Source organism: Hipposideros armiger, unplaced genomic scaffold (assembly GCF_001890085.2).
Source record: "Hipposideros armiger isolate ML-2016 unplaced genomic scaffold, ASM189008v1 scaffold_597, whole genome shotgun sequence".
Lineage (NCBI taxonomy): Eukaryota > Metazoa > Chordata > Mammalia > Chiroptera > Hipposideridae > Hipposideros > Hipposideros armiger.
The window spans coordinates 534,408-542,202 of record NW_017731947.1 but is presented as its reverse complement, the minus strand read 5'-3'; the positions used below and the strand labels follow the sequence as shown (position 1 = coordinate 542,202).

Below are 7,795 nucleotides of genomic sequence, written 5' to 3'. Positions count from 1 at the left end.
GGCCGTCTAGAAGCCGGCGACTGATCTGCCTCGCCCGGGAAGAGCGCAATGATGGTGCCAACTTGGGCCAGTGAAGCAACGACCTCCACAACTAGACTGAAGAACAAAACGACAGCAACTTGTCTGTTCCCCTTCCCCCAATTCTCTAGCACTGTTCTCTTCCCCCCAATACCCCAATAAAAATCTTAAAAAAAATTTATCTAAATAAAATTATGAACTTGATCAAAAGATTATTCCTAAACCCAAGATATTTCCAAGTACAATTAACAAATTATAATACTAAATTTTGTACACCTCTTGACTTCTCACCATTTATTTTTTTGTTTCTAGCTTTTATTTGAAGTTAAAGTTCTTCTTATTTGCAATGTTTGTTTCCCAAAATTTAGACACTCTTAAAAAGTTTTTGAGTAACATTTTCCAACACCTTTAAAGAAAATACAACCACTTTAATACACCAGTAGTGGACTTTCAGAAAGAGAAATTAACAAAATAATCCCATTTATGACTGCATCAAAAAGACTAATATACCTAGGAATAAATTTAACCAAGGAGGTAAAAGACCTGTACTGAGGAAACTTTAAGACATTGAAGAAAGAAGTTGAAGAACTGGACGGATATATATATATATATATATATATATATATATATAATGCTCTTGAATAGGGAGAATTAACATTGTTAAAATGTCCATATTACCCAAAGCAATCTGCAGATTCAATGCAATCCCCATCAAAATACCTATCTCATTTTCCATGAAACTAGAACAAATAATATTAAAATTTATATGGAACCACAAAAGACTCCTAATACCAAAAACAATATTGAGAAGAACCAAGTTGGAGGTACCATGCTACTTGATATCAAACTATACTACAAGGCAATAATAATGAAAACAGCACGGTACTGGCATAAAAACAGACACATAGATCAAGGGAATAGAATAGGGAGCCCAGACATAGTCCCATGTCTATATAGTCAATTTATCTATGACAAAGAAGGCAAGAATATAAAATGAGGTAAAGACAGCCTCTTTAATAAAGGTGTTCGGAAAACTAGACAGATGCATGCAAATAAATGAAATGACCACTTTCTTATACCACATACAAAAATAAACTCAAAATGGATTAAAGGCTTAAATGTAAGGCTTAAAACCATAAAACTCCTAAAAGAAAACACAGGCAGTAAACTGACATCACTTTTAGCAATATATATATATATATATATATATATATATATATATATATATATATATGTATTTTTTTAATGTCTCCTCAGGCAAGGGAAACAAAGAAAAAAATAAACAAATGGGACTACATCAAACCAAATAATTTTGCACAGTGAAGGAAACCGTAAAAATGAAAAGACAACCTACTGAATGAGAGAAGATATTCACCAATGATACATTTGATAAGGTATTAATAATCAAAATACATACAAAATGCATACAACCAAAAAACAAAACAAAACAAAACAAAAAACCACAAAAACACTAAACAATCCAATTAAAAAATGGACAGAGGACCTGAATAGACATTTCTACAAAGAGGACATACACATGGCCAATAGACATTTGAAAAGATACTCACCATCACTAATGATCAGGGAAATGCAAATTAAAACCACAATGAGATAACACCTCACACCTGTCAGAATGGCTATCGTCAGTAAATCAACAAACAAATACGGCAAGAATGTAGAGAAAAGGAAACCCTCATGTACTGTTGATGGGATTGTAAATTGGTGCAGCCACTGTGGAAATCAGTATTGGGGGGGTCCCCAAAACATTAAAAATAGAACTACCATAAAACTCAGCAATTCCACTTCTGGGTATTTATCCAAAGGAAGCCAAAACAATAATTTGAAAAGATATGTGCACCTCTATATTCACCACATTGCTAGTTACAATAACCAAGATATGGAATCAACCTAAACGCCCATCAATAAATGACTGGATAAAAAAGTGGTACATATACTTGTATATGAGGTGTGATAAAAAAATATGGTGAATGTTTACATTTAAAAAAATTATTACAGTAAAAGACACATTGCCATTAATCCCTCTCAAAATGCTCTCCCTCACTTCGGACACACTTATCCCATTGTTCTTGCTACTTTCTGAAGCAATTCTGGAAATCCTCTTTCATGAGTATCTTTAGTTTTGCTGTTGTGGCTGCCTCAATGTCCTGAATCAATTCAAAACGTTTACCTTTCATGGTCATTTTGACTTTGGGGAAGAGCCGGAAGTTGCATGACGCCAGATCTGGTGAATAAGGTGGATGAGGACACACTGTATTGCTTTTGTTTGACAGAAATTACCATACCAGAAGCAATGTGTGACATGGAGCCTTTCCCATTGTGATCACAAAATACGGTGAGTGCTGCTGTCGAATGCCATCCAACGAAAAGCAGGCATCTTCAATACAGGAAGTGGCGTGTCAAACCTTAGTAACAGTGTGTGACCAGTTTCAACTTATTGGGTGCAGTCAGTCGAGTGTGAGCTCCGTTGAGAGAAGACGTGTTTTAAAGTATTCCATAAATCATCCTCCATCATGACAATGCACTGTGTCACACATCGCTTCTGGTAGGGCAATTTCTGTCAAATAAAAACATTATGGTGTGTCCTCATCCAACTTATTCCCTGGATCTGGCACCGTGTGACTTCTGGCTCTTACTCAAAGTCAAAATGATTCAGGACACCAAGGCAGCCATGACAGTTCAACTAAAGACACTCATGAAAGAGGACTTCCAGAACTGCTTCAGAAAGTGGCAAGAACGATGGGATAAGTGTGTTCGAAGTGAGAGGGAGTATTTTGAGGGGGATTAATAGCAATGTGTCTTTTACTATAATATATATATTTTTTTAATTTAAACAATCACCATATTATTTGATCACACCTCGTACAACAGAATATTACTCAGCTGTAAGAAACAATGAGGGAGTCATCATAGAAATGGCGGCAGTGAGGTGGGCTCCCTGAGTTCTCGCTCGAAAATTACTGCAGATTGAACAGATATAACTCATCAAAGGGACTTTTCCTCATCACACAGAACAGCTAAGAGGCTCGCAAAACGATTGTTTGAAGGTGGACCAACTGGGCGAGTGGGACAAGAGGGAAGAGAGACACGTGGAGACACAGCCTGCACCCGTAACTACAGAAACGCAGGGCCCCAGGAAGCAGATCGGAGAGCATTACAGCAACAAGGGGGCTCAGTCCCTGCGCCCCCGCGGTCCTGCCAGGAGTACAGCAGGAGTAAGCCTGGAGCGTCTGAGGCAGAAGCCTCAGCTCAAAACTGCGGTGGGTCAGGTGTTTTTTTGTTTTTGTTTTCTTCTTTTCTTTTCTTTCTCTCTCTCCTCAGACAGAAAGCAACGGACAGCTACATAAATAGGAGCCCACTCCCACCCTCCCTCGAAACCCTAGCCAGGTGCATTCCAGAGTCTTAAGCTGATCCCTGAATGGAGGAGTAGTGTCAGATTACAGAGGTGCTCCTACTCTTGGAAAGAGGCTGCAGAGTGTAGGTCTGCCTACCCCGCCCCCACCTTTGCTGCGCAGCTTGAGAGGCAGGGCAACTTCAGCGGCTGAGTCTCTTGAAGGATCCCTGCAGGGATCTTTTAGCAGCTCAGAAATCTCACATCCCCACAGCCACCAGCAGAAAGAGTGCCCTAAGACGCACATCGAGCCTTCGGGCTGCACAGCTCTCAGCGTGCTTCTGGGCAGGCAGAAAAGAGACGGCACTGACATTGTAAAAACCACCAACCACACCTCATAGCACCACTCATCAAGACCTGCATCGACAAGGTCACTCTGGGCACCAGGTGGCCGGCTCTGCCCCCACAAGACACAGAGGAGTTTTTGTGTGGCACAGAACCTGGAAATAGCGTGGTAGAATTTAGCCAAGACTGACACTGGTTTCTTTGTTGTTGTTGTCGTTATTGTTTTGGGGTGTTTTTTGTTTGTTTGTTTTGGTTGTTTTTTTCTATTGCATTATTATCATTTTTAGTTTTATATATATACATATATATATGTATATATATATATATATATATTCTATATATATTTGTAAATACATGTCCATATATATAGGTGTGTAGATGTACATATTATTTGTTTGTTTGTTTTTTTACTTCTTTTTCTCTTCTTCTTTTTGCCCCCCTCTCTCTCTCTCCCTTCTTTTCTTCTTTCTTTTCCCTACTCTAGTTTTCCTCCTTTCCATTTTTCTGCAATTTTTTTTTGGTGTTGCTATTTTGTTTATCATGTTTATTTTGCTTTCTTTGTATGTTTGATATTTCTGTGCATGTTGAGTGTGGGTTGTTGGTTGTTTTTACAAGTGAGAGTATCTGGTTTTCTTGTGGTGGTGGTTGTGGTTGTGCTTGTTGATCTGTTTTGCCCTAAAATTGCTCTACAGCAGGGCCCAGTCAAAGAGGCACAAGAATCATCACATCCAGAGGCCAACTTCAGACCAAACCAGAGCATTACCAGGTTTGACCTACAATAGTCACACCCAAAGGGAAATCTCTACAGGCACAAGAGCCCATAGGGGCCAAACTTCATCGGAGGGGTCAACCCTCACACAGCAGCTCATAAACTATGGACACAGCTGCTCCTCACAGCTAGTCAGCCTGGCAATCCCACCTACTGACAAGCCAAAAGCAATCAAAGCTCAACTTCAACAGGAGAAGACACACAACATAAAGAACACCTCCAGTACACACACACGGGAGAAGGGAGTCTGAGTAATTCAAATATAAAGGACACATACCACATAAGTCCACCCAGAAAAGACTGAGAGACCTAGGGGATCTACCTAATACATCGAAGCAAGCATAAAGAGTAAGCCAGAATGGGGAAACAAAGAAACACATCCCAAATAAAAGAACAGAAGAAACCTCCTGAATCAGTGGAACTAGAATAGATACAACAAACCTATCAGAGACAGAGTTCAGAACATTGATGATTAGAATGTTCAAGGAAATTAATGCGGATTTAAAGAAGGATAGAGAAATCATGAAAAACAACCAGCTAGAACTAAAGAATATAATTACTGAATTAAATAACAAAACTTGAAAGAATTACCAGCAGATTGGATGAAGCAGAGGCTCAAATCAGCGACTGAGAAGACAAATAGCAGAGTCATCCAAGCGGAACAACAAAAAGAAAAAAAAATAAGAAACAATGAAAATAGTTTAAGAGAGCTGGGTGATAACATCAAATGCAACAACATGCACATTATAGGGAATACCAGAAGGAGAAGAGAGGGAGCTAGGGATCGAGAACATATTTGAAGTAATAATGACTGAAAAGTTCCCTAACCTGGCAAAGGAAATCGAATACAAGCCCAGAAAGTGCAGCGTTCCAACCAAGATGAACCCAAACAGGCCCACACCAAGACACATTGTAATGAAAATGGCAAGGGTTAAAGACAAAGACAGAATCCTAAAACCAGCAAGGCAACAAGTTACTTACAAGGGCACCCCAATAAGAATATCAGCCAACTTTTCTACAGAAACTTGGCAGGCCTGAAGGGAGTGGCAGGAGGTTTTCAAAGTGATGGAAAACAAGGGCCTACAACCCAGATTGCTTTATCCAGCAAGGCTATCATTTAAAATTGAAGGAGAGATAAAGAGCTTCCCAGAAAAGAATAAGCTGAAGGAATTCATTACAACCAACCCCGCATTGCAGAAAATGTTAAAAGGGCTTCTTTCAGCAGAAGAAAGAGAAAAACAATCTAACTAATTAAGACCAGAAACACAAATAACAAAATGGCAATAACTAGCACCTATCAATAATCACATTAAATGTAAATGGATTAAATGTTCCAATCAAAAGATATAGAGTGGGCTGCCGCCAACCGGTGCCTCAGCTTGCACTGTCGCGCATGCCATGGGAGCCATGACTGATGACGAAGTCATACGGAAGCATCTCCTGATTGATGGAGATGGTGCTGGAGAAGATCGGAGAATTAATCTGCTAGTGAAAAGTTTCATTAAATGGTGCAACTCCGATCCCAGGAAGAAGGCTACAGCCAGTACCAACGTATGCTGAGCCTACTGTCCCAATGTGAATTTTCAATGGGCAAAACACTGCTGGCATATGATATGAACCTCAGAGAAATGGAAAATTATGAAAAGATATACAAAGAAATAGAATGTAGCATTGCTGGAGCACATGAAAAAATTGCTGAGTGCAAAAAGCAAATGCTTCAAGAAAAACGAATACGAAAAAATCGCCAAGAATATGATGCTTTGGCAAAAGTGATCCAGCATCATCCAGACGCATGAGACACTAAAGAAACTGGAGGCTCTGGGAGAAGAATTAGAACACCTTTCACATATTAAAGAAAGTTTTGAAGTTAAGCTGCAATTGAGACGGAAACAGTTTCACTTCCTTCTTAGTACCATCCACGAACTTCAGCAAACACTGGAAAATGATGAAAAGCTCTCTGAAGTAGAGAAAGCTCAGGAAACAAGCGTGGAAGCAGATCCTAAGCCATGGGCAAGCTAATGGCTCACCATTCTCAAGATGAAGTAGCAACAGGATCTTAGTGCGTTTAGAATTTGTGTGCTCTTGAGATATTTAAAGTTTTGACAGTGAACTACTTTGCTTTTCGATATTAATGTACAGTTCATTCATATTTCTTCACACAGAAGAAAATGACTCCAATATAGATTTGTTTTATTTTTATTTTTTTTAAATAGCTTTTTTATTCTTAAACTTAAAAGACAGGAAGCAACATCCAAATTTTTTTAATAAAATGTTTTCAAGCCAGATACGTTTGCATTAGCATTCTAGGTAGTTTTAACTGTTCACATTGATTTGCTTACAAAATAAGATGAAGATTGTGAGAAGGTGGTATTTCTAGAACGTGCATGAGAAAATGAGTCAACTTCTAGAAATTGTTATCACTTTTAAAAATGGAGTACATGAATAGCTTCAGGAAGGCTGTGAACTTATAAAATAATGTGCAACATGTTTGTGGTGTATGCTCATTTGGGGGCAGTTTCCATATTAAGCATCCCTGGTGTTAGAGGTAATAACAAGATTAAAAGTAAATTCATATGCATTAATTTCTAGATCCCTCGCTTTAATATGTGAGCAATGTGGTTGTTAAATATTTGGTTCATATATTTTTTCTCTACTGTTTTGTTCTTTAGGAGTCATTTTCAATGGAAAAAAAATGTATTGGTAAAGTCAAGAGCAGTCTGAGATAAATAGTCTGTGAAGATGGCCTTGCATAAAGAATTTCATGATCTTTTTAAAAATTAAGCTAAGGCTGAATCGCTTGTAATTTCCTTAAGTATTAAATCACATTTTTAATACTTGTTAGGTTCCATCCTTATTCATTTATTTTAGTTTGAAAACCTGACATTGCATGAATCATACCTTAATAATGTTACATTTTTATAATTTTAATAAGAATTCTTGTCTTCAAAAATGAAAGTTTAAAATTAGCTCAGTAGTAGTCATATTAAAAGTGTAATTATACCTTTAAAAAAAAAGACATAGAGTGGCTGAATGGATAAGAAAGCAAGACCCTTGCATTTGCTGTATACAAGAAACTCACTTCAGATCAGAAGACACATACAGGCTGAAAGTAAAGGGATGGAGTAAAATATTTCATGCAAATGGAACTGAGAAAAAAGTTGGAGTAGCGATTTTTATATCAGACAAAATAGACTTTAAATGGAAGAATATAATAAAGGACAAAGAAGGGCATTTCATAGTAATAAAGGGATCGATTCAACAAGAGGACATAGCCCTAGTAAACATCTATGCACCTAACATAGGCGCTCCTAAAT

At 38.0% G+C, this 7,795-nt stretch overlaps 1 pseudogene; it reads left to right on the top strand.

Moving 5' to 3' along the window:
• Positions 1 to 5,879: 5,879 nt before the first annotated feature.
• On the top strand, positions 5,880 to 6,500 carry LOC109371883 (THO complex subunit 7 homolog pseudogene; annotated as a pseudogene).
• Positions 6,501 to 7,795: the final 1,295 nt, after the last annotated feature.